Source organism: Macrotis lagotis, chromosome 2, assembly GCF_037893015.1.
Source record: "Macrotis lagotis isolate mMagLag1 chromosome 2, bilby.v1.9.chrom.fasta, whole genome shotgun sequence".
NCBI lineage: Eukaryota > Metazoa > Chordata > Mammalia > Peramelemorphia > Peramelidae > Macrotis > Macrotis lagotis.
In genome coordinates, this window is record NC_133659.1 from 26,693,268 (window position 1) to 26,718,912 (window position 25,645).

General features: G+C 47.1%; 2 non-coding genes across 2 annotated transcripts; both read left to right on the forward strand.

Annotated features, from left to right (window-relative positions):
- Positions 1–747: 747 nt before the first annotated feature.
- Positions 748–911, forward strand: LOC141515800 (U1 spliceosomal RNA). The gene has a single exon (XR_012476539.1). It is a non-coding gene; the product is annotated as a U1 spliceosomal RNA (small nuclear RNA).
- Positions 912–5,585: 4,674 nt separating this feature from the next.
- LOC141515801 (U1 spliceosomal RNA) lies at positions 5,586–5,749 on the forward strand. The gene has a single exon (XR_012476540.1). It is a non-coding gene; the product is annotated as a U1 spliceosomal RNA (small nuclear RNA).
- The last annotated feature ends 19,896 nt before the right edge of the window (positions 5,750–25,645 follow it).

The window sequence follows — 25,645 nt, forward strand, 5'->3', positions numbered from 1 at the left end:
CACTTCGCCCCATTGCCTTGCAAAAACAAAAGTAGGTTGGGGGACACAGAAGCGGATCGGGTGAGGAAGTCAGGAATTTGGGGGTTTGAATTCTGCCTTGTATACTTTGGGAGTTACTTGCCCTTCCCTTCCGTTCCTCCCGCTCCAAACCCAATCACAGGGTTGTAAGAATAAAAAAACTGACTATCCCGTATCTTTACATATTTATTACATATTTTTATTCCGTAGTGTTTGCACATTGTGAATGCTAACGGTTGCTTGGCGCCTGAGTTGACTGCATGCGCAAACACGGACAACCCCCCTCGGGGTCCCGCTCGCTGCTCTGGGGGCCCCCCGGCGCCCCCCGGCGCCCCCCGAGACACGCGCCAAGGCGAGCGGGAGCGGAGCACCGGGGCGGGAGGGGCGGCGGCCCGCTTCTGCGCGTGCGCAGAGCTTCCGGCCGCGCCTCCGCCGGCCCGCTCGCCAGCGCCCGCCTGGCTCGCGCCCGGCCGAAAGGGCTCGACCAATCCCGGAGCCCGTGGGCGGGAGCATGCAGATGAGGAGGCGCGATGTCTGCTGGTCCGCGGTAGAGGAAGAAAACTCACAGAAAAAGAGACTTTCCGTTGAGCGATCCTAGGAGTTTAGGGACGGACCGTTCTCGCTTGTGGAGCCCACTTTGAGGACTCTTGGAGGGCGAGTAGGAGGCGGGGACCGTAAGGTTGGAGTGGTTCGTGGGTCGGGTAGTCCGGGTCGTGGCGAGCGTAGAGCATACTTACCTGGCAGGGGTGATTCCATGATCACGAAGGTGGTTTCCCCAGGGCGAGGCTTATCCATTGCACTCCGGATGGGCTGACCCCTGCGATTTCCCCAAATGCGGGAAACTCGACTGCATAATTTGTGGTAGTGGGGGACTGCGTTCGCGCTCTCCCCTGATTTCCCTGTTCTAATAGCAGACTTAAGCCGGAGCTCTCTGCGTGGCGTTTCAGTGGCCACCGTACAGCGCGGTGTCCCGGGCGAGGATGTAGGTGGCGGCATTGTAACGCTGAAAGGTCTTGCTTTAGCTTTTCCATGAAAAAAAGACCTGTGCGGCGGGGCGCTCTACCGGGGCGGTCCTCCGCGTGGCGGAAGGTTTGAGGGTCTACGAATAAGGGCAGACGCAGGCGCGGCTTTCGTGTCGCGGGACCGGCTTCTCCAGACTGATGGGAGGGATTCAGTGTATCCTCTTCCGTGGAGGTGAAAGCGGGCAGCCCTGCCCGTGCCAGGTGGTCGGAGGGGTGACGCGGGTCCGCCCTCCTGCGGGCATTCACCCGCCTCTCCGGACCAGCTTTGGAGCCGGGAGGGGAAGCGGAAGCCGTCGAGTCCGTGGGCTTTGTCGCCTTTGTCTGGTCCGGGCACCTGATGCACCTCACCTTCACCTTCACCTTCACTTGCGCCTCCGACCGCGACCATGGCGGCCGCGTTGATGAAGGCCTCCTCCGGGGGCACGATCAGCCACTGCACCTAACGTCTTATTTGTTTTCCAATTATACCCAATAGTAACGTGCGCCCAGCAGTCCCTGCGAGGCTCTGAATTCTACAAGATGCCCCTTCCCTCCCCCCAGAAGGCAGCCTGGCCGTCTGCATTGTGTCCATGCCACACATGGATGTCAGTTGAATGTTATAAGAGTAAACATGACAAAAAACATACACCCCTCCCCCCCCGAAGATGGGAAACCTTAAGAATAGAGACAAAGAGAGACAGAGAGAGAGAGAGAGAGAACGAACAGAATATGAGAGAGAGAGAGAGACGGCCATGTTTCTAGGTCAGGACTCCCTCACATGCCTTCCCCTTGAGAGACAAACAGATAGTGAGAGAGGGAAACGTGCACATACAGAAGAAAGGAAGCTGAGAGATAAAAGAAAGAAACGGAAAGGGAGACAGAGAGAGACAATGAGAGACAGAGACAAAGACACAGAGACAGAGGAATGTACTTCAGTCTGTGTTCGGATTCCAGTGGCTCTGCCTCTGCGGTGAGTTCCCTTCTTTAGCCTAAGTCCGCCAGAGAAGCTGCTTCGATATTTTTCCCTCAGTTGCTATTACTAGCTTCACCTCCACTATTCCTCCCCACTCTTTTATTCTGTTCCATCCCCTATCCCCCCCTTTCCTCCCCCATCCCCCCTTTTCCATGCCATTTTTCTCTAGGGAAAGATAGCTTTCCTCACCCTATTCAGTGTGTATGTTATTTTCTCTCTGCGCCATCTCTGAGGACACTGAAGGCTCACTCATTCCCCCTTGCCTTTCCCCCCTCCCCTCATTAAAAAAGCTTTTTTTGGACTCTGATGTGCAATCTCTCAGCTTCTTCTTCCTCTCCTTCCTCTTCCTCGCAGTACTTTCCCCCATCGCCCATTGACTCCTTTTTACCATATTATACCATTATATTCCACTCCTTCCTGTGTCCTGTCTCTAGATGCTCCTTCTCACAGCTCTTATAAAGGAGAAAGTTCATATGAGTTATCGGTGTCCTCTTCCCCTGCAGGAATACAAACAGTTCCACATCACCAAGTTCCTCATAATTAGTCCCTCTCTTCCACTCCCTCTATGGTTCACCAGCATCCTGTACTTGGAGATCAAACCTTACCTTTCAGCTCTGCTCGGCTCCTTGGGAAAGTTTGAAAGTCCCCTGTTTCTTTGAAAATCCATCTTTTCCCCTGAAAGAGGATGTTCAGTTTTGCTGGGTAGTTAATTCTCAGTTGTAAACCAAGATCTTTTGCCTTCCAGAGTATCATATTCCAATCCCTATGAACCCTTAATGTAGATGCTTCGCATCCTGTGGAATCCTGACTATGGAGGCTCAGTAGTTGAATTGTCTGTTTCTGGCAGCTTTTAGAATTTTCTCTTTGATCTGGGAGTTTGGGAATTTTTTGTTTTTTGTTTTTTTTGGGTTTTTTTTTTGGAAAGGCAAACGGGGGTTAAGCGGCTTGCCCAAGGCCACACAGCTAGGTCATTATTAAGTGTCTGAGGCCAGATTTGAACCCAGGTACTCCTGACTTCAGGGCTAGCGCACAGTTTGGGAATTTGGCTATAATGTCACTGGAAGTTTTTCTTTTGGGATCCCTTTCAGGGGGTGACTGGTAAATTCTCTTGATTTTTATCTTACCCTCTGCTTCTAGAATCTCAGGACAATTTTGCTGTATTATTTTTTGAAAAATGAAGTCTAGGCTCATCTGGTTTGTGGCTTTCAGATAGTCCAATAATTTTCAAATTATTTCTTCTGGATCTGTTTTCAAGCTCAGTTGTTTTTCCAATAAGATATTTCATATTTTCTTCTAATTTTTGGCTTTTTTTGGCAGAGTTTTATTTCTTCTGCTTTCTTGCAAAGTCATCAGCTTCCTTTAATTCCATTCTGCATTCTTCAGAGAGCTTTTTTATCTCCTTTTCCAGCTGGCCAATTCTGCTTTTTAAGGCATTCCTCTCATTTGCCATTGTTTTGCTTTTTCCATTTTTAACATATTATATTCTTCAGCATTTTTTTGCATATCTTTCACCAAGCTTTTGATTTGGTTTTCATGATTTTTCTTCATCGTTCTCATTTCTCTTTTCAATTTTTACTCTGCCTCCCTTAATTGCTTTTTTTTTTAGGCTTTTGCAAGGCAAATGGGGTTAAGTGGCTTGCTCAAGGCCACACAGCTAGGTAATTATTGTCTGAGACCAGATTTGAACCCAGGTACTCATGATTCCAAGGCCAGTGCTTTATCCACTAAGCCACCTAGCCCCCCTCCCCCCCAATTGCTTTTCAAAGTCTTTTTTGAGCTCATCCACAGTCTGAGCCCATTTTCCATTTCTCTTGGAGGTTTTGGATACTTAGAAGCTTTGGTTTTGTCATCATCTGAGCATGTGTTTTGATGTTCCATGGGACTAAAGTAATTCTTTATGGTCAGATTCTTCTTTTTCTGTTGTTTGCTCATTTCCTCAGCCCAAGACTAATTTAGGGCATTTCCAAGGCTTTGGGGTTTGGAGGGGGCACCCCACTGGGCCCTTTATTCCCCCAAGGTCTTAAGCTCTCTTGCCTGTGCTTTGATTTGTAGATGGCCCCCATACTGCCCTCTGCCCTGGAGCTATAGGAGGGATTCAGCTTGGTTATTTAGTATGGAAGCCCATATGGTGATAGGTGAGTGTAAGCAAACAGCAGAGTCCTACCCCAGGGAGAGCAGAGAACTCTTTGCAGACTTCCCTCACTGCCTCTGGGGGTGCAGGCTGCTTTCTCCAGATTCTCACTGCAGGTTCTGGGGCTGGTGCGCCTCACTCCACACTCATTTTGGTAGGACAGAGGAGTTCTCTCACTGCCCCTTCAAGCTGTTGCCCATGATCGCCGGGCTGGGCCGGGCCGGGCTGCACCGCTGCCCTGGCTTTTGCTTCCAAACTCCCATCTTGGTGAAACACACCTTTCCCACAGAACTTCTGAGTTATCTCGGACTGGGGAAAATGTATCACTCAGTCTTTCTGTGGGTTCTGCCCCTCAGTTTCGGCGAGAGCCATCCTTTGTTTTTTTGGAGGTTGGGGGGGAGGAGTTCCCAGGAAACGCTGGCTTCACGCCACCATCTTGGCTCTGCCCTCCGTGCCATCCACTTTCCAAATATTCTCATTTGATCTCAACAATCTTGAGAGCTAGATGCCCCCCTTTACAGGAACTTGTCCAGGGCTACAGCTGGTGTCTGAGAACAGATTGGGGCCCGCTGCCCCTGACGCCAGATCCAGTGCTCTGTCCACCCCGCACTGGCCAAGCCTGCGCTGTGGGCCCCTGGTGATCAGAGGCGGGCTTTAGTTCCAGGCTAGGGAGACGGTGGCGGAGAGCCATGCCCGCGCAGCCGGGATGCGGGCCCATGAGGAGCCCCGGCTTTAGATAGGTGGACGAGGAGCTGAATTAATGTGCAACAGCCCGCGCCTGGCAGGAAGGCCGCGGAGAGCACGTAGATTTAGAACTGTCTTCTTAGATCCTCGAAATGAGTCAGGAGAGGCCGCAAGTCGGGGTCTGGGGGCCGCACGTGAGGAAGTGGCAAAGAATCCGAGGAGAAGAGAGGCAGACGCGGGGTGGGAGGAAGGACGGGGGCAGAAACAGAGAGATGGAGGGAGAGAAGAGAGGAGGGGGGCATGCGGTCCGAGGCGTTCCAAGGGAAGGCGCCCCGCGAAGCCCCTGCCCGCACGGAGCCCCGGCCCAGGGCCCCCCGGCGCCCCACGAGACACGCGCCAAGGCGAGCGGGAGCGGAGCACCGGGGCGGGAGGGGCGGCGGCCCGCTTCTGCGCGTGCGCAGAGCTTCCGGCCGCGCCTCCGCCGGCCCGCTCGCCAGCGCCCGCCTGGCTCGCGCCCGGCCGAAAGGGCTCGACCAATCCCGGAGCCCGTGGGCGGGAGCATGCAGATGAGGAGGCGCGATGTCTGCTGGTCCGCGGTAGAGGAAGAAAACTCACAGAAAAAGAGACTTTCCGTTGAGCGATCCTAGGAGTTTAGGGACGGATCGTTCTCAATTGTGGAACCCACTTTTAGGACTCTTGGAGAGCGAGTAGGAGGCGAGGACCGTAAGGTTGGAGTGGTTCGTGGGTCGGGTAGCCCGGGTCGTGGCGAGCGTAGAGCATACTTACCTGGCAGGGGTGATTCCATGATCACGAAGGTGGTTTCCCCAGGGCGAGGCTTATCCATTGCACTCCGGATGGGCTGACCCCTGCGATTTCCCCAAATGCGGGAAACTCGACTGCATAATTTGTGGTAGTGGGGGACTGCGTTCGCGCTCTCCCCTGGCTTTCTGGTTTCAATAACAGATCCCGATTCCCAGCTGCGGCTCCCGCTACTTCCTGCCCCGTCACTACGTCCGATATAAGTAAATGTTGGCTTACTAAGCGTGCTTAGTAACGCTAACATCCTCACCAACAGTGGCAAAGGAAGCGCAGCCGGACGGGGGACGCGGGCGTGGGGCCGCCCTCGAGGCGGCGAGGCCGCAGTTCCAGGGCCGCTTCGGCCGCTGAACCCCATTGCTTTAGCAAAGCCTAAAATCCGGAAACAAAGGAGGGTTCGGGAAGCCCGGAGGGATGTGCAGGAACTGATGCTGGGGGAGGAACTGATGCTGGGGGAGGAGCAGAACCAGCACTCTGCCCGCCCTGACGGCAGCCTGGGGCGACGCTCCCCCCGGACGGACTCGCTCCTTCAGTGCCGCAAGCAGGGACGGCTCGGGGCGGCAGCAGAGGCCGGCGCCGGCTGCGCCCGCGGAGGGAGCTGTGGGGTCGCGTCCCCTCTGAGACTTCTTGTCTTCCTTAAGGCTGTGATTTCTCTCATCACGCGCAGCTGGGATCCAGGTACAACATGGGAACCAAGTAAAGACTGACAGAGTGCTTTCCGTGGGGGGGGGGGGGAAGCAAGATGGGGGGGGGGAATTGTAAAACTCAAATAAATCTTCGATAAAAGCAAATTTTAAACATGCACTGTTTCCTCCTAGATTGTGTCGTTTCCCCTTTGGTTCCGACTGTTCCTTCAGGGCACGAGGCATGCGGGGCCTAGGGCGCCTGTCCCTGTGCAGCCTGCAGACTGCGGCTGCGGCGTGGGGAGGCGACACCGCGGGCTGCTCTCGGCCGGATGCCAGCTCAGGTCCTCCGACTCCGGGCGCCCTACCCACTGCCCACCTTAGCCGCCCGCGATCGACAGCTTCTTTATACGTAGCTGGGGGGCCAACCCCGCCTGGGAAGGGCGCCGGAAGTCCTCCCCGGTGGAGCACCGCCAAGGCCAAGAGCGCATGACCACACCCAGGGCTCGGCCCCAAGTCGGGGGCGCCGGCGTTCGTGCTTCCATCAGAACCGCCTCCTCGGCCTCAGCCTCTGAGGACAAAGGTCCCGGGTTCGAGGGCCCCCCGGTGGCCCCCCGGTCCGGGGGCGCCCAGCAGCGCCGCCGTCCGGCCGGGCCGGCCCCGCGCGCCAGGGTCTCCCCCAAGCCGGGGCAGAGCGTCCCTGCCCTGGGGGGCGCCGGGAGGGCCGGCCGGGCCGGGCCGGTGAGCAGCCGAGCCTGCACGGGCGCACTGAGGAGCTGGTCCCGCGAGGCGGCTCGTTCTGGGGCTTGACAGGCGAAGGGCGGCAGATGCCAGCGGCCGAGGCCACGGGGTGGGCAGCCGTGCTGGGCACCTGGCGGTGCTGCGGGCCCGCTTCCGATCCCGCCTCGGGCGCTGCCCGCGAGCCCGCGGGCGCCGGGGTCTGAAGGGTGCCACCCCGCTGCCTCTCCGAGCGATCCGAAGGGATTGCCGGCCCTGAGCGCCCTGCTGGACTCCTAGGACCATGGCTTAGGGTGGGACGGACGGGGAAGGCCGCTTCCCTGCCCCCATATTGCAGATGGAAAAATGACGAGCAAGAAGGCGGAGTGAGGCCCGAGAACGTCCTTCGGGCGCCGGTGACTCGGGGCGCGGCAGCCCAAGCGGAGCAGAGACGGGGCTGCGCGGACGCGTCGCTTCACTCTCAGCCGCCTCGCGGCCTCCAGGGTCCAGGCAAAGCGCCTTCGGGAGCCTGCAGCCTGGGTGGGGGCACGTGCCCTCGCTCCTGCTGCGGCCCGGCGCCCCCCGCAGCCCCGCGTGTCTGCCCCCCGGGGCCTGCCTGGAGTCCTCCCGAGTGCCGGCAGGACGCATCCACTGGCCTCCCTTTCAGTTACGTCCAGGACACTCGCTTGTCCAATAATATGTCCTTCACTCTTCCTCTTCGCCCCTTGCTGGAGTGAGGAACCACCCCAGCACTTCACTCATGCTGAGGTCGGTTCCTTTGCTTATTCACACGTTCACGGGCCTCCTTTTCTTAGATCAAGGCCCGGAGCGCGGCCCCCTCTGAGTCTTTAGACGGAGGGGTGCCTTGTCTCAACCCTTCCAGCCCGACCTCCCAAATTGCCCTCCCCACCCTGTCCTGCCCCACACGGGCCACTTAAACAACTCACAATCCGTTAGCTTCAACAAAGGGCCATTGGCTTTGAACCAAAGTGCCAACTCCCCTCTGCCCTCCCCCCACACCCTCAAAGCTTCAGGAGCGCACCCCGCGATTACCGCCCGGCTTGTGCCCTGGGCGCTGGCCAGGGTCCTGAAGGCCTGCAGACACTGGCACGGACTCCATTTCCGTAAATAGGGGCAAAGCAGTGAGGTTCTCACTGGCAGGCAGCCTAGCGTGATCTTGCTTGGGAAGTTGCCTCAGTTTATCTCGTCACTCAATTTTATCCATAACACTCTTTGCTCAGCCAGAAATCATGTGTCTCCCTTCTGTGTGACTGCCGGGCAGCTAAGTAAATCTCTGCCAATCAACCGAGCCTTCAAGTGACCTGGCAGAGGATTGCGCCCCCAACTCAGTGGGTAATGCAAGGGCAGCCTTTCTGGTGACACAAGGTCAAGCTAGAGGCTGGAGTGTTTCCTTGTAGTTCTAGCTACACACATTCTCAGCTACTTACACCCAAAGTCCGACCGATGGCAAATGACCTAGTCTGCTCCCCAATTAATTTGCCGGCTACGTAAGAATAAAAGCTAATGAGGAATTGTCGGGTCTGTCATCTCCAGGGGCCCCGTATGTTTCGTCCTTATTTATGAAAGCACTTGCTCTTGACTAGCCTATACAACACTCATGCTTGCTTATCATAATATTGAAAAACAGCTTATAAAAACAGACATCAACACATTTCCTCACAAGATAGTGAGTGGCCCAATTCCAAAATAGAATCAGCGATGCTAAGGCGATAAATATACACTAACTATAGCAGGGGCAGGGAATGTCCAGCCTACAGGCTGTATAAGGCTCATGAAGTCATCTGGTCTGGCACTGCCATGACAACTACTGGTGGGACTCGAAATTCAATACATCTAGGAGGTGAATTAATGAAAGGTTTGACAAAATATAGTAAGTGGATGATGCTAAAAATGACCCCTGGCCTTTGGAGACAGTATGCAAACAACCATGAACAGACAATATCTATTCGGGATAAAGTGGATATAGTCTACATAGGAAAGACATTAACATTGTGGGGGATCAGAAAAGGTTTCCTGTGGGAGGTGGGATTTTGGGGGGTACCCAAAGGAAATCAAGGAAGCTAAGGCAGAGATGAGGAGAGAGAACATTCCAGACATGTGAGACAGCTAGAGAAAATATCTGGAGCTGTGAGATGGAATATTTTCTGTAAAGTATAGCAAGGAGGGCAGTGTCCTTGAATCCAGGGGAAGTGGTGGGCAATGAGCTATGAGAATACTAGAGAGGTTGGGGCATGGGGGAGAGGTTATAAAGAACTTAAAACACTGAACAGGAAGTTGTATTTGATCCTAGAGGTAATAGGGAGCTACTGTAGTTTATAAGTAAATAGTGCAGACATGGGTGTATTTGTACTTTTGGAAAATCCAGATGAGAGAGATGGATTAGAATGGGAAGAAGTTTGAGGCAGGGATACCAAGCAGACAGGCTATTGGAACCTGAGGTGATGAAAACATCAGGGACTAGCAATATCAGAGGTTTGAGGGGAACAAAGATAAGAGATGTTATAAAGGTAAAATTAATAGGATTTGACAACAAGCTAGACATGGAGGTGAGTCCAAGGAGTTAAGGATGACACCTAGGTTATAGCCTGTGTGACTGGGAGGATGGTGGTATCCTTGGCAATAAAAGCAAAGCTAGGAAGAGGAGAAGGTTTGGGAGAAAGAGACTAAATTGTTTTGGACATGTTGAGTTTAAAATGCCTATGGGATATTCAGTATAAGATGTCCAAGAGGGGCGGCTAGGTGCCATAGTGGATAAAACACCGGCCCTGGAGTCAGGAGGACCTGGGTTCAAATCCTATCTCAGACACTTAATTACCTAGCTGTGTGGCCTTGGGCAAGCCACTTAACCCCATTTGCCTTGCAAAAACCTAAAGAAAAAAATCTTCACCAGCTCTGACTATTCCTGCTAGCAATCTCTTTCTTTTCCAAGTCAAATTCCTTGAAGAAGACTTCATTCACTTCTAACCTTCACTTTCTTATCTCCCACTAAATTTTCAACCTTTTGCAATCTGACTTCTCACCTTATCACTCAATAGAAACCATTGCCTTCAAAGTTACCCATAATTGGGCGGCTAGGTGGTGCAGTGAATAGAGTACTGGCCCTGGAGTCAGGAGGACCTGAGTTCAAATCCCATCTCAGACACTTAATAATTGCCTAGCTGTGTGACCTTGGGCAAGTCACTTATTCTTATTGCCTTAATAAAAATAAGTTTTAAAAAATAGTTAACCATAATCTCTAATTAGCAAGTCTAATGGCCTTTTCTCAGGACTCATCCTTCTTTAGTTCTTGACAGTATCTGAAACGATGATCCTCTCAACTTTCTAAATTTTGGTGACTCCTCTCTTTTCTGCTTCTCTTCCTATATCCCTGACTGTTCTTTCTCAGTATCCTTTGCTGGATTCCCATCCAGTTTATACCCTCAACTATGGATGTACAGTCCCTTTGCTCTTTTCTCAGTCGGTGACCTTATCAGCTCTCAGGGGTCCAATTATCATCTGGATTCCAAAGATTCTGAAATCCATGTAGCCAAGGTCTCTCCTCCTTGGCCTGCTATCCATTGGACATTTTCAAGCAGGACAACCTAGGGGCATCTGAAACTCAACATGTTACCTTTTCCCCAACTCTCTTCTCTGACTAATTTGCCTATTTCTGATGGAGAGCCATCATCCTTACAGACACAACCTTGAAGTTCTCTTTAACTTTGTAGTCCTTCACCCCAAATAATCAATTGGTTGCAAAATTGTTTCTGCCTCCAAAATATCTCTTACACCTGTCCCCTTCTCTCCACTCCCAGCTACAACTATCTTATTTCAACTTCTCATTATCTTTTGCCTGATCTATTGGTCTCTTTACCTCAAGTCTCCCCTCACTTCAATCTATCATCCAAACTGTTCCAAAGTGATTCTTCTACAGCACAGCTAGATGTCATTCCTCTGCTTAGTGAACTCTAGTAGCTTCCTATTATCTCTAGACATAAATACAAATGCTTTGGTTTAACACTGAAGCACTTCACAGCCTGGCTCCAATCCCCTTTCTCAGTCTCATTATATACCACTCCCCTTCCTATACTCTATACAAACTGGCTTTTTTATTTTTCCTTTTCTTTTTGTTTATAATTTATTTTTCCAGTTATATGTTATGAAGGTTTTCCAACATTCATCCACTTGCATATTTCTAAATTACAAAATTTTCTTCTACCCTCCCTTCCCTCCTCCCTCCCCTTGGGGGGAACAGTGATAAAAGTTGTGCGTGTACATTTGTGTTTAGCTTGTTTACAAGTTAACCATTTTGTGCATGAGGAATTAGAACTAAGGGGAAAGAAAACCATGAGATATGAGGGAAAAATATCAGAGAAATTGATGCTCATTCAGATTCTGTGGGTTTTTGTTTTTGTTTTTCATCTGGTTCAGGATGATAGTGTCCATAATAGGTCTCCCAGGGATGTCCTGGCTGTCTGAACTGCCGAGAGGAAATGCTTCCATCAAGGTTGATCAATTCATAATCAAACTGACTTTCTTGATGTCCTTCCCTAATGATGCTCTATCTCAATATCTTCATTCAAGCTCTCCCTCATGCCTGGAATGCACATCCTTCTCACTTCTACTTCTTGGAATCCCTTGTTTGCTTCCCCAAGTACCACCTTCTCTCTCTGAGACATTTCAGAGATACCCTCCTCCCCAGAGTCTAATATTTGTCCTTGAACCCTCCTCTCAAACGTTGTATTTATTTTGCACACATTTATATGTTTGTGTAGAATGGAAGTTCTTGAGGGTGGGGGCTGTTTCATTTTTGTCATGATATCCTCAGTCCCTATCACAAAGTGGATTTGTAAACAATAAATGGTTGATTGTTGCAGAGGTGTAGCAATTTTCTGAAACCTAAGATGATTATGACATTGCTGCCACCTGGAGTCTACTTCTTCTTGGGGGAGAGTTCCGTCTCTCCATCAAACTATTCCTACCAAATTGGGGCAGGTAGGTGGTACTGTAGTATATAGGAAGTCAGGAAGACTCATCCTGAGTTCAAATCTGGCCTCAGACACCTAATAGTCCTGTGATCCCAGGTACCACCTACCTGTACAGTGGAGAAGAAAATGACAAACCACTCCAATACCTTTGCCAAGGAAACCTCAAATGAGGTCATGAAGAGTCAGCCATGACTGGAATTATTAAACCACAAGCAGAGAAAAAGTTGAATTGTAGGATTTCAGAGGTTGGCGGGGACTTGAGAACATAGAGCAGCAGATAATTAGAACCTAATAGATTTAAATCTGGGAAGGAATTTAGAACAAAAAGGAGCCTGAAAACCAGAACTAGAACCCAGATTTTCACTTCTTTCAATTAAATTCATCCCAATATACATTTTAAAATCACCCTCTGAGTTCAGTGCTCTGTGCTTGATACAAAGTTGGGAGATGGTAGGGACTTTGCCTTCATGAGAGGCAGTGTGGTCAAAAGACTCTTAGTCTTAGAACCAAGCATGCTTGACTTCAAGTCCCATGTCCAAGGCAAGCAAGTAATTTAACTTCTAAGCCTCAGTTTCCTTCTCTGGAAAAATGGGAATACCAGGTAACAACCACCCCACGGGGCTCCTGGGAAGATCAAATGAAATAATGTCTGGAAAGGAAAGTGTCTGTAACACTTAGAGCTCTGTCTATGAGTCAACTTCGATGATTTCAAAATTTATAACTTAGTAGGGGAGAATAGTCACTCTTTGGTAAGTATATAAAGGGAAGTGAGGGAGGCATAGCTGACAAGGGGATCAGATAACCAAGAAGCATTTACTGAGGAATTGCTCTTTGCCAGAGCTGGCATTAAAAATTGCAAGAGTCTGTCCTGGCCCTCAAGAAGTTTATAATCTAATGGTGGAGACAATAGGCATAGGCTAGGTGTTCTACAGGTTGGAGGGAGGATATAGAAGGAGATGATGATAAAGATGAGATAATGATGATAAGAATGAGATAAACACAACCACGATGACAACAAAGTAATTTAAATTGTCCCACTTTCAGGGGGCCACTAGGTGGCGCAGTGGATATCCGACCTCAGACAATAATTACCTAGCCCTCTGGCCTTGGACAAGCCATTTAACCCCATTGCCTTGAAAAAAATCTAAAAAAAAAAATTGTCCCACTTTCCATAAGAGACTGAGGCAGAACTCTGTGTCAATGACACTTTTTTGAAAGGTCCACAGTCCCCCCTAATGAAGTGGACCCCAGATCTTCCTCATGATCTGCAATTCTCTCCTTGCAGGTTCTTTTTGTAGACCCTAATAGCATTCAAGAATGGCTATCTGTCTCAAATATGGAATTCCATTGGTTGGCATTTGAGAAATATACTGAAATTGGCAATAAAAGAAGTCAGTAGAGTCACAAATTGGGTGAAACAAAGAAAATCTTCATTTACTAGGTGGTCACAGGATGGGAGGGCGACTCCTAAGGTTGGGCAAGGGAAGATGATATGACTGAGCTACTCCTAAGGCTGGGTAAGAGGAGATGGTAGAGCTATACATCTGTTCCAAGCATAGATTGGTGAGGTGGAGAACTTTTTTTTTTTTTTTTTTTAGATTTTTGCAAGGCAAATGGGGTTAGGTGGCTTGCCCAAGGCCACACAGCTAGGTACTAAGTGTCTAAGGCCAGATTTGAACTCAGGTACTCCTGACTCCAAGGCAAGTGCTCTATCCACTGCGCCACCTAGCCACCCCTGGGGAACTTTTCATACCATGCCTCCACCCATACATTACTTAGTTTTGGAATTTGAGCAAAACAGGATGGAGCTATTTGCCTCAGCATTCTTGTGGTTATGCAAGTAAGCAGTAAAGACTATTACACTGAGAGTTTGAGATCTATTATGGGGCCTTCCTATTTGAATCTATATTCCTATACAAATTGTGGATTAATACATTACTTATTTTTAGGTCTATTATTAGATGACTGACTAAATATGTATCCTTAAATGAGCATAGCTTCCTAATTACTAACAATCATTATCTCTTTTAAAATCATAATGAATTGAATAATACTGATTTGAAACTGAGATTATGCTAGATCATTAAATCAACTTTTTCCACAATAATGACTGGTATTGACATATGACTATGAGGTTTGCAAATTACTTCGATTCCATGCAAGCAACCCTGGAAAACAGAGGTTTTATAAATGAGAAAAGTGAGGATCAGGTAAAAAGTTTACCCCTGGGGTGGCTAGCTGGTGCAGTGGATAGAGCACTGGCAGCCCTAGAGTCAGGAGGACCTGAGTTCAAATCAGACCTCAGACACTTAATAATTACCTAGCTGTGTGGCCTTAGGCAAGCCACTTAACCCTGTTTGCCTTACCAAAAAAAAAAAAGATAAGAAAAAGAAAAACCTAAAAAAACCAAAACCAAAACAAAATAAAAAGAAATGAGATAGGAAAGAAAGGGACCACCAAACTGTGAAGGACCCTGAGTGGTTTGGGCAGGAGTTTGAATTCTGGATGGTAGGATTGCCAGGTCAGTATAAGTCAACAAAGAATGTGGTTGTAGTTCTCCAAAGACTAATGGGACCTTAGACTGCATTGAGTGGCATATATAGATGACAGGGCAACTCATCTGAACCTTCCAACATTACCCTCCAAACAACTTTAAAATAATGCCTCAAATTGAATTCTGGAGAAGGCAGAAGCAGCAAAAGGTCAGGTTGAGACATTTTTCCAGCTCAAAACAACATAAGAAGTCAGTGAAACTGGGGTGGGGTTGGCCCACTGTGAAGGCCATGACAATGGGAACAGTGGACCTTGGAAGCAGGTTTGACAGCAGTAGAAGCTTTGGGAAATTTTAGTCCAGAGATGGCAAGGGGGCTGGCCAACTGGTCAGAAAAAGATTATAGGGATCCTTTACTGGCAGTGGATGCCCTATTGCATTGTTAAATGTGGTTTCAGATCATAGTTCCTGGGAGAAGAGGAGCATGAGCACTTGAGGCTATAGGGGAGCAAGATTCCTTTCTGGGTAAAGACCAGAGCTAAAAGAGCAGAACCACATCTCTCCTCGGATCCTACTCACTTTGGAGGCACTAAAAATTTACACACACATACCCCAGATCTAACTCTGAAAATAACAGCATGAAAAATCTGAAACTGGGGACAGTGTCTCATCTACTCCAGAAATAGAGCTCAACTTTAACATAAAGTTAAAAGTTAAGAAATAGGCTGAAAAGTTAATAAACTACTCATACAAAAAAAATCCAACCAGAAAAATATATTATGATGACAGGAAAGTTCAAAACACAAACTCAGAGGAAGATAAGGCAAAGCCTCAAAAAAAAAAAATGTGAATTGGATACAAGCCTGTCAAGAATTCCTGGAAAAGCTCAAGAAGAATTTTAAAAATAAAATAAGAGAAGTAGAAGAAAAAATGAGAAAAGAAATGAGAGTGATGCAGGAAAATCATGAAAAGAGAGTCTATAGTTTGGTAAAAAGGAACAAAAAATGTTAAAGAAATTAATACTTTAAAAAGTAGAACTGGGGGCAGCGAGGTAGTGCAGTGGATAGAGAGCACCAGCCCTGGAGTCAGGAAGACCTGAGTTCAAATCCAGCCTCAGACAATGATTACCTAGCTGTGTGGCCTTAGGCAAGCCACTTAACCCCATTGCCTTGCAAAAAACCTAAAAAAAAAAAAAATGTAGAACTGGCCAAATAGAAAAATAGTTTCAAAAATTCAGAAGAACTTCAAAAACCCAAACTGGCTAAATGGAATAATAAATCTAAAAGCTCACTATCCTTAAAAATTAGAATTGGGCAAGTGAAACCTATTGACTCCATGAGACCTCAAGGGAGAAAAAGTCAAAAGAATGTAAAAATAGAAGAAAATGTGAAATATCTCATTAGAAAAACAACTGACCTAGAAAATAGATCCAGGAGAGATCATATTTAAAATGGACTTCCTGAAAACCAAAATCAAAAATAGAGTAAACAGGAAAGAGAAATCATAAGGGAGTCACTAAGATTAAACTATGCAGGTAGCACATTGACAAGAGATGCCAAGCCATGCCAGACCATGCTGGGGTAAGGATATTGAATTAAAGATGTTGAGAGACCTCTCTGTCATGTCCCAAGAGCAATCTACCCAAGGGGTAGAGAGGAAGAAGGCATTATTGTGAGAAGGCACTGATGTCATTAAGAAAGTCTAGGGAGTCATCTGATGTCAATAGATGACAGCAGGAAGGAAAAGAGAGGATAGGGCAGATTGAGCTAGCTTTATTCTAGAGAGATTCAAGGAGGGTAGCGCAGTGGATAGAGCACCAGGCTTGGAATCAAGACTTATTTTCCTGAATTCAAATTTGATCTCAGACTAGTCGTGTGACCCTGGACAAGTCACTTCACCCTGTTTGTCTCAGTTTCCTCATCTGTAAAATGACCTGGAGAAGGAACTAGCAACCACTCCAGCATCTTTGCCAAGAAGACTGGGACACACCTGAGATAACCCAACAACAACCTAATTTCCAAGGCTTTCTTCTCCCCAACAGTTCCACCCAACATTAATCCTGTTCCTCCTGTCATTATCAAAATCAGATGCTTCTTCTCATAGTTACTTTATCATTTCTTATGTGGGTGTCCTAGATAAGAAGTTGTTAGCTCTACTTGGACTGTATTTTACATTGTTGTTGCTCTGACACTTCATGACCCCATTTGGTGTTTTTCTTGGCAAAGATACTGGAGTGGTTTGCCATTTTTTTCTCCAGCTAGAGTATAGGCATTCAGTAATAATGGTGATGATGATGATACCCAGCATTTATGTATCTCTTTAAGGTTTACAAAGTGCTTTGCATATATGATCTCCCTTGATTCTCACGACAACCCAACGAAGAAGGTGCTGTTATTATCCCCACTGGACAGATGAAGAAACTGAGACTGAGGAGGTGACAGGGCCAGGATTGAACTCAGGTCGTCCTGACCCCAGGGGAAGCATTTAATTTGTTCCCCTATGGATCTGGATCAACAAGATGGATGAGTTTACATGAAAAGAGGCCAAGGGTCATCAGCTTGGCACTGCCAAAGATGAGCTAATGAAGTCTTATCCTGCCTTTAGAGGTTCTGACTAGAACATAGAGGGGCAAGCCTTGTCTTCCTTAGCCCTGCTCAGATCATAGCTGGTGCCTGCCAGCATTTGAAGGATGGCATTATGAAGCTAGACAATGTCTAGAGGAGGGGGAGCAGGATGATAAGGGGTCTGCAACTCATGCCATCTGAGGACTGATCAAAGGAAGTGAGAATGTCTCACCTCCATAGAGGTTGGGTGGCTGTGGTGACCATCTTCAAGAACTGGGAAGGATCTCATGTGGAAGAGAGACCACCCTTGCTCTATATGGCCCCAGAAGCAGGAGCCAAAAGGCCAGTTTGGGCTTGAAGGAGGGATAAGAATGAGAGTTATCCCAGAAGGGAGGTAGTGGGCTCCCTTCCTTGGGGGCCTTCATACAAAGTTTGAGCAGCAACTTGTTGAACTGATTAAAAGTAGAGCCATGTCTATCCACCGAGCCTGGGTCTCTGAGCTCCCTTCTAATTCTGAAGTCAAGGTATAAGGAATGTCTTCTTATCATTCCACTTGGGTGGGGTATGAAGGCTTAGCCTAAAACCTTGATGAAATCTAGAGATGGAATTGGTGATAGGGACAGAATGTAGTAAGATCCTTCTCCTCTCACCCAGGAACACTAGAGGGAAGGGTAGGAAATTGCAGATCCTGGGGTGAGGCTAAGCTTCCAAAATCCAACCTCAATTCACCAGGATGTTCAGGGACTGGCTTTTCTGGAAAATTTTAATTTACATAGAACTGGGAGGGACTGTAGAAATCATCAAATCCAATCTTCTTATTTTACAGATGAGGAAACTGAAGCCAACAGAGACTAAATGACTTTTCCAAAGTTACACAGGAACTAATTGGCAGAGATGGGATTCAAACCCAGGAGTTTTGGTTCCAAATCTAATAATACCCTTTCTACTATACCATACCATCGCCCTTATAGACACAAATATAAAAAAGGATCAAGGCTTCCCCTGGCATTGATGCCATCTTTCTGCTAGTTAGAGCCCCCTCTGGGGATTAGGGGCAGCAACTATAGACAGTTTGTCTTAATCTGAGCAGATGTTTGAATTAGATACTTTCCTAGCTGAAGGAGGTCTCATCTAATCCCCACTGGCTTCCCTCATTTAAAGGACATTGGACCCTGCCCTAGACACAGGAACCATTAACTCTTCTTTCTCTAAGTCCAGAGTTTTCTCCAATACGTGTATTCCTGCCTTCAGAGGCTAGTTTATTATTCTCTTCCATGAAGTTTTCCCCAAGTAAACTCCCTCTCTATTTTGTTTTGTTTCAGTCATATCACTCTTTGTGACTCCATTGGTTTTCTTGGTAGAGACTGGAGTAATTTGCCATTTCCTTCTCCAGTTAATTTTACAAATAAGGAAAATGAGGCAAACAGGGTTAAGTGACTTGACCAGGGTCACACAGCTAGTACATATCTGAAGCTACATTTGAACTCTGGTCTTCCCAATTCTAGGCTCAGCAAGACTGTACCCAATTTATGTGCTGCTGTATTTGTTTTTTTTATTTTTGGGGGGGGGTGCGTGACAGGGCAAGTGAGTTAACATCTCACAAACTTGTTTCCTCATCCATAAAATGGGGACATTTAATAGTATCCGTCTCTTAGGCTTGTGGTATCAAAGAATTGATCAAAGGCTTTGCAAACTTAAGAGGAGTTTCATATAAATTTTAACTATTATAATTACTGCCACTAATAATAATGCTCTAAGTATAATGGCTGTTGAGGTTGGTGATACAAAAGCAGTTTTACTACCATGCTTCACTTTGAAGTCTGTGATGCCCCCCTTTTCCCAGGATGTCCATAAATCACATTGAGGACAAAGTTTCTCATTCCTGAGGTGAGATCCTGTGGTGTACAGGACCAATAGGTATACTCTGGATTTGGGAATCAGGAAGACGTGGCTTCAAAATCTCAGATTCTTTTGCTTACATGGCCTCTCTCTGGGCCTCCCTTTCCTCATCTGATGGGGGTTGAATTCCATGAACCCCTAAAGTCCTTTCCAGCTTTAGAATGATCCTGTGAGACTTTGAATAAATGAATGACACATATGTTAAATACTTGGAATATATTAAGTGCTGGGAATACAAAGAGAAAAGGAAAATAATCCTTGTTCTTTATTATTTTTTCAATTATATGTAAAGCTAATTTTCAACTTTCATTTTTTTCTCCCTCCTTTACCCCCCCCCCCACTCTAGGATAGCAAGTAATCTGATTAAGTTAAACACATACAATCTTTTAATCTTTGCTTTTCTAATTGGCTTAGATCCTTGCTTTCAATGGGCTCATATTTTAATAGGCTTATAGAAAGTCTGACAAACTTTTACAATCGTTTTTTAATCATATCTGACTTTGTGACACTGTTTAAGGTTTTCCTGGTCAAGATAATGGAATATTTTGCCATTTTCTTCTCTAGCTCATTTTAGAGATGAGAAAACTGAGGCAAACATGGTCAAATAACTTGCCCAGGGTCACAGAGCTAGTGTCTGAGGGCAGTTTTGAACTTAAATTCACACATATTTCCCTATTAGTCATGCTGTGAAAGAAGGATCAGAACAAAAAGGAAAAACCCCTAGAAGGAAAAAGCAAAAAAAATTATAAAAAGTGAAAATATAATGCTTCAGTCTGCAGAACCCATAGTTCTCTTGTTGTGGATGATATTTTCTATCACAAGTCTTTTTTCTTTAATCACTTTATTGCTGAGAAGAGTTAGTCCATCACAGTTGATCATACACAATGTTGCTGTTAATGCATACCATATTCTCTTGGTTCTGCTCACTTCACTCAGTATCAGTTCATATCTTTTCAGCTTTTTCTGAAATCTGTTCCATCAGTTTTTTAAGAGAGTAATTAATATTCCATTACATTCATAAGCTACAACTTGTCCAACCATTCCCTCTTTAATGGGTATCCTCTTGATTTCTAACACTTTGTCTCCCCAAAAAAGAGCTGCTATGAATATTCTTGTACATGTGGTTCATTTTCCCTTTTTTTGTGATCTCTTTGAGAAACAGACTTAGCAGTATTGCTGGATCAAAGGGTATCTACAGATCTGTTGACCTTTGGGTGTAATTCCAAATTGCTCTCTAGAAAGACTGGATTAGTTCACAACTCCACTAACAATATCTTCATGTCCCAATTTTCCCATAACCCCTCCAACATTTATCATTTCCCTTTTATGACATAATTAATCTGATAGTTATGAGGTGGTATCTCAGAGTTGTTTATTTGTATTTCTCTAATAGTAACAGACTATTTTTTCATGACTAGAGAGAGCTTGAATTTCATCTGAATGTTCATATCCTTTAACCATTTATCAATAGGGGAATTTCTAATAAATTTGACTCTATTTTAGAAATGAGAACTTAATCAGAAACAGGCTATAAAAACTGTGTCCCAGTTTTCTTTCCTTCTAATTCTGGTTATGATTTTGTTTGCACAACACCTTTTCAATTTAATCAAAATGATCCATTTTGCATTTCATGATGTTTCCTATCTCTTCTTTTGTCATTTATCTGACAGTTTAATCTTTTTTTTTTTTTTAGGTTTCTGCAAGGCAAATGGGGTTAAGTGGCTTGCCCAAGGCCACACACCTAGGTAATTATTAAGGTTGGATTTGAACCCAGGTACTCCTGACTCCAAGGCAGGTGCTTTATCCACTACACCACCCAGCTGCCCCTCAGTTTAATCTTTTAATCCTTGCTTTTCTAATTGGCTTAGATCCTTGCTTTCAATGGGCTCATATTTTAATAGGCTTATAGAAAGTCTGACAAACTTTTACAGTCCTTTTTCAGTCATATCACTTTGTGACACTGTTTGAGGTTTTCCTGGCCAAGATAATGGAGTATTTTGCCATTTCCTTCTCTAGCTCATTTTAGAGATGAGAAAACTGAGGCAAACATGGTCAAATAACTTGCCCAGGGTCACAGAGCTAGAATCTGAGGACAGTTTTGAACTTAAGTCCTAATTGAAGTTATGGAACTGGAAATTCTATAGGGGAGGCTGAGGCTGAGATGTCTTAGGCTCCTGAATTCCACAATACTTACATGGGTGAAAACTGATCATATGTCTACCCTAGCAAGGAGGGAGACCAGTAGATTGGAGTCACTAGATTGCCTAAGCAGGTGTAGACCCTCCCAGTTCAGGGACAGAGGAGGCCAAAGCTTATCAATAGGGGAACAAAGCTGAGTGTCCTTCTAGCCAGGATGATGGGAGGGAAGAGGGAGCGAAGGAAGGGAGGAGGGAAGAGGAAGAAAAAGGATGAAAGGAAAACAGGGGAGTAACTATGCAAATGAGCAAGAAAAAAAAGTTATGGGTTCTAGGGGGTAGAAGTGAGGAAGAAGCTCATTCCAGTTACTGAGAGCTGTGGAAAGGTATGGGCATAGATGGTATTTTGCAAATGAGAAATAGTGAGTAGGCCAGTTGGTTTGGAAGGGAGTGTACATGTAGGGGAGAATAAGGAGAAGTGAGTAGAGAGAGATGAGTGCCAGGTTGGGGGGGTCCTTGCCAAGCTGAGATTTTGTTTTATCCTGGAGGTAATGATGGGGCCAAAGGGCTGGATTTCTTTCAGGAGTGGAGTATGGAAATCAGGTCTGTGTCAAAAAATTAAATGCCATGGGAGGAATTGTGGGTTCAGAGATTTAGGGCCCGTATGGTCCAAGGGTCATTTAGTCCAATGCTGCTCTCATTTTACACTGGAGGAAACTGAGGCATAGAGAAGTTGAGGGACATGCCCAATATAAGCACTAAATAGTAGAAGGCAGAATTTGAACCCAGGACCACTTGTCTCAAAATCTAGTGTTCTTCCCATTATGCCATTCCTTCACCAGGATTCCTCTAGGAGTTAAGGTGGGAGTAAATTTCAGAAAGGGGGTCCTGTGGCCTGTGTGAATGCAAAGAGTTACAAGATGGAGCGTTAAGTTCTAACAAAGGACAATATCCAGTAATTCCAGAAAGCTATTTGAAGCCATGCCTCAAAGGTTACTATAGTGTACCTGTCCTTTGACAAAGTGATATTTCTACTAGGTCTATACTCCAATGAGATCAAAGAAAGAGGAAAAGGATGTATATGAATTAAAACATTAACTTTTTGTAGGGGCAAAGAACTGGAAGTGAAGGAGGTGCCCATCAACTGGGGAAGGGTACACACTACGATATAAAGTTGCAGAGGAAGGCTCTGGTGCAGTTTCAGAGACTCCTCAGAAGACTTATTTGAACTGGTGCAGAGTGAGGTGTGCTGAATGAGAATTCTTCAATATTGTGAATAAAAGCTTTAAGAACTCTGATCAATGAAGTAAGGAGCTGGGATTTCAGCTGACAGATGGTGAATTGTTCTAACCCTTACAATAAAGAACGGATGGTTGCAGAATGAGAATATGTTTTTGGACATGGCCAATGTGGGAATGTTTTATTCGACTATGTTTAGGTGTTTATGATTGAAGGTTTCTTCCTCCCCCCCCCCCAGTTTTATGGGGGGAGGTTGGAGAAATAAATTCTTGAAAATTAAAAAAATTAAAGAGCAACTAATAATAATTGGGCCCCCTTCTTCTCCTTTTCCACACATTATCTCCTCTGAGAAACCCTGAGAAATGAGTACTATTATCATTTTATAGAGATTTAGAGGGGGTTGAGTTTGCACAGGATGGCAGAAGCTAGTTAAGAGTCTGAAGCAAGGCCTGGATGCTCAATCTACCTGACTTGAAGTCTACTAACCTCACAGCTTCTATTCATCAGTCCATTTTGGGGGATGCTAAAATCCGTGAAGGGGAGTGAGATCAGTCTGGCAAAGTGACTGGAAACACGGTGGGGTTTTCAACACCTTCCTAGTATTTGGAAGCAGGGAGACTCATTGCTAAGTGGTATGACTGGGATCCAGGCAAGAGAGAAGGGAACAAATCGGGCAGAAGCAGCAAAGCAGACAGGACTTGGCCATCGATCAGCACATGGGCACAGGCTGAAGAAGTTCTGGGGGAAACATGGGAGCTGCCTCCTGGACAGCTAAAGGGGCTCTCATACGGAAGAAGACGACTCTCTCTGTTTGGTCCTGGGCAGGCGTTAGGTTTGAGGTCAGGAAAAAATTCCTAATGGCTAGGCAGCTATCCCAAGTGCAAGTACTCCTAAGAGGTAGTGGCTTCCTTTGCTTAGGAGATGTTTGTTTTGTGCATAGAGGGATTTTTGTCCAGTTGTGGGTTGAACTAATTTGCCTTCAATGTTCCTGCCAACCCTTGAGAGTCTGAGACTGCATGTGGGGATGAAAGACTTGGGCCTTAACATGAGATCTGTGGTCAAAGACTCAAGGTTATTACTGAGGGGAGGCTGGACCTTGGATGTTCACAGGATGCAAGGGGAGAAAGCCAGTACCCAGGTGGGAATGGAGATGAAATGATAGAAAAGGCAAAGTTTCCACAGGAGACAGGAGGGAATGAGGCAAAGGGCATAGGTGGAGGGGTTGTTTCTTCAAGATACAAGGGTAGATGACCAGAGGGACTATGAGGCATGGAAGAAGAAATGGAGAAATTCAGGATGTATAGCTGCCATTTTGGGGGTGTAACATAGGTGTGTGACTTCTCTGGCCACATTCCTAAATGTATTTCCCTGAACCACTTTGGAGGTGTTAGTCCCACCCCGGAGTCCAGGGTAGGGGTGAGGCAGCTGGCCTAGTTTGTAGGAGATATCGCTCCCTTGCCTCTCTCCTCCCATCTCAAAGGCTTTCTTCCCCTTCTGTGGAGGATTCCAACTCTCCCAATTGCCCAGATTTGTAAATGAGTAATCTTTGACTTTTCCCTTTTCCTACTCCCTCCCATATCTCCTCTGGCATCCGCAGGGAGGAGGAATAGGAGATCAATAGTCGATCCTCTGGGGAAGGGTGGGTGTGTCTAATGACTCAGAGCTTAATACAACAAATATCTAATGAATGCCATCGGAGTGGAGAAGAATGGGTGGAGGTGAGGATGGGGGCTCCACCTGGAAAGGTAACTTTCTGGGAGACAACGGAATTGAAGGTACTGTGGGCCCCCTTCCTCTGCTTTTCTTACTGCCTCTCAGGTATGCCATGGTCATCCTGGGCCTCTCCCAGGACACAGTCTCCAAGGAGTCGCTGATCTGGCGGTCCCTAGTGAGGACTGCAAACTTCTGGACAGAATGGACCAACTGCCTGGGGAGGACAGAGGTAGCCGGAAGCAGGAGGCCCGACGGACGGCAGCTGCAGGGTGCAGCCCCGCTTCCCCGAGGGAGGAAGGAGCGGGTGGCCGCTGTTGGCCAGGTGGCCTACAAGGCCCAGAATCTCTGAAAAGTCGCCGGAGGAGCTGGAAGAACGAATCCTTCCTCACCGACAGGCTGCCCAAGGCTGGACATTCACCCATGAACTGGGCAAGGCCAGTGCTCCGCTCCCATGAGGCGCAGCCGTGTTGGGCTTTGCTTGGCCAATGTGTGAGTGTAGACACAGGCCCACATGTGCCCATGCCCAGGTACCCGGGCAGGCAGGGCCGTTCCTGCTGCCCTGGGGGGGCCTCGGTGCGGGGCCGTTTTCCTTAATCTCTCCATCGGGGAGATGGGCAGGGGCCCCCGAATTCAGGATGGCCCCCCAGTGTGGCTCTTGTCGCCAGGTGCGGTCCGCAAGGAGGAAAATCAGACCCTAGAGGCGAGCGCCCCCAGATCAAGCATGGAGGGGCCACACCGCCGGGGGAGGGGTGTTGGGGGGCCCTGGCTCCCCTCAGCAGAGGGGGAGGGGTTGGGGCCCTAAGGGGTAACCCGAGTCAATAGCCCCCACTCCGGCTTTCAATGCGGCGCCCCCAAAGGCCCCAGGCCGCGCTCCCGCTAATGGGACCCAAGGGGCCGGCCCCTCCCTTTTCGTAGCCCCCTGTTCATTTTGGGGGCGTCTCCCCCGGAGCCTTGTAGTGTGTGTGTGTGTATGTGTGTGTGTATGTGTGTGTGCATATATGTATGTGTATATATGTGTGTATATGTGTGTATGTGTATATATGTGTGTATATGTGTCTGTGTGTATATGTGTGCATATATATGTGTATGTGTGCATATGTCTGTGTGAGTGTGTATATGTGTGTGTATATGTGTGTATGTATATGTGTGTATATATGTGTGTGTCTGTGTGTCTCTGTGTGTATGTGTGTGCATATACGTGTGTATGTGTATGTGTGTCTGTATATATGTGTGCACATATGTGTGTATGTGTGTATATGGGTGCATATGTGTGTATATGTCTGTGTGTATATGTGTGTGTCTGTGTGTGTGTCTGTGTGTATATGTGTATGTGTATGTGTGTGTATGTGTGTATATGTGTGCATATGTACGTGTATGTGTGTATGTCTGCGTGAGTGTGTATATATGTGCATGTATATGTGTGTCTCTGTGTGTGTATATATGTGTGTCTGTGTGTACATGTGTGCATATATGTGTGTATATATGTGTGTGTATATGTGTATGTGTGTGTGAGTGTGTGTATATATGTGTGTGTGTGTGTGTGTGTGTGTGTGTGCATGAAAGTCTGCGAGGGACCCCAGGAGGAGGGGGGCCTTTCTCCCTCCCCCCAAGCCCACGTGGCCATTTCGCGCCAAATGCAGCGCCCGGGGGTGG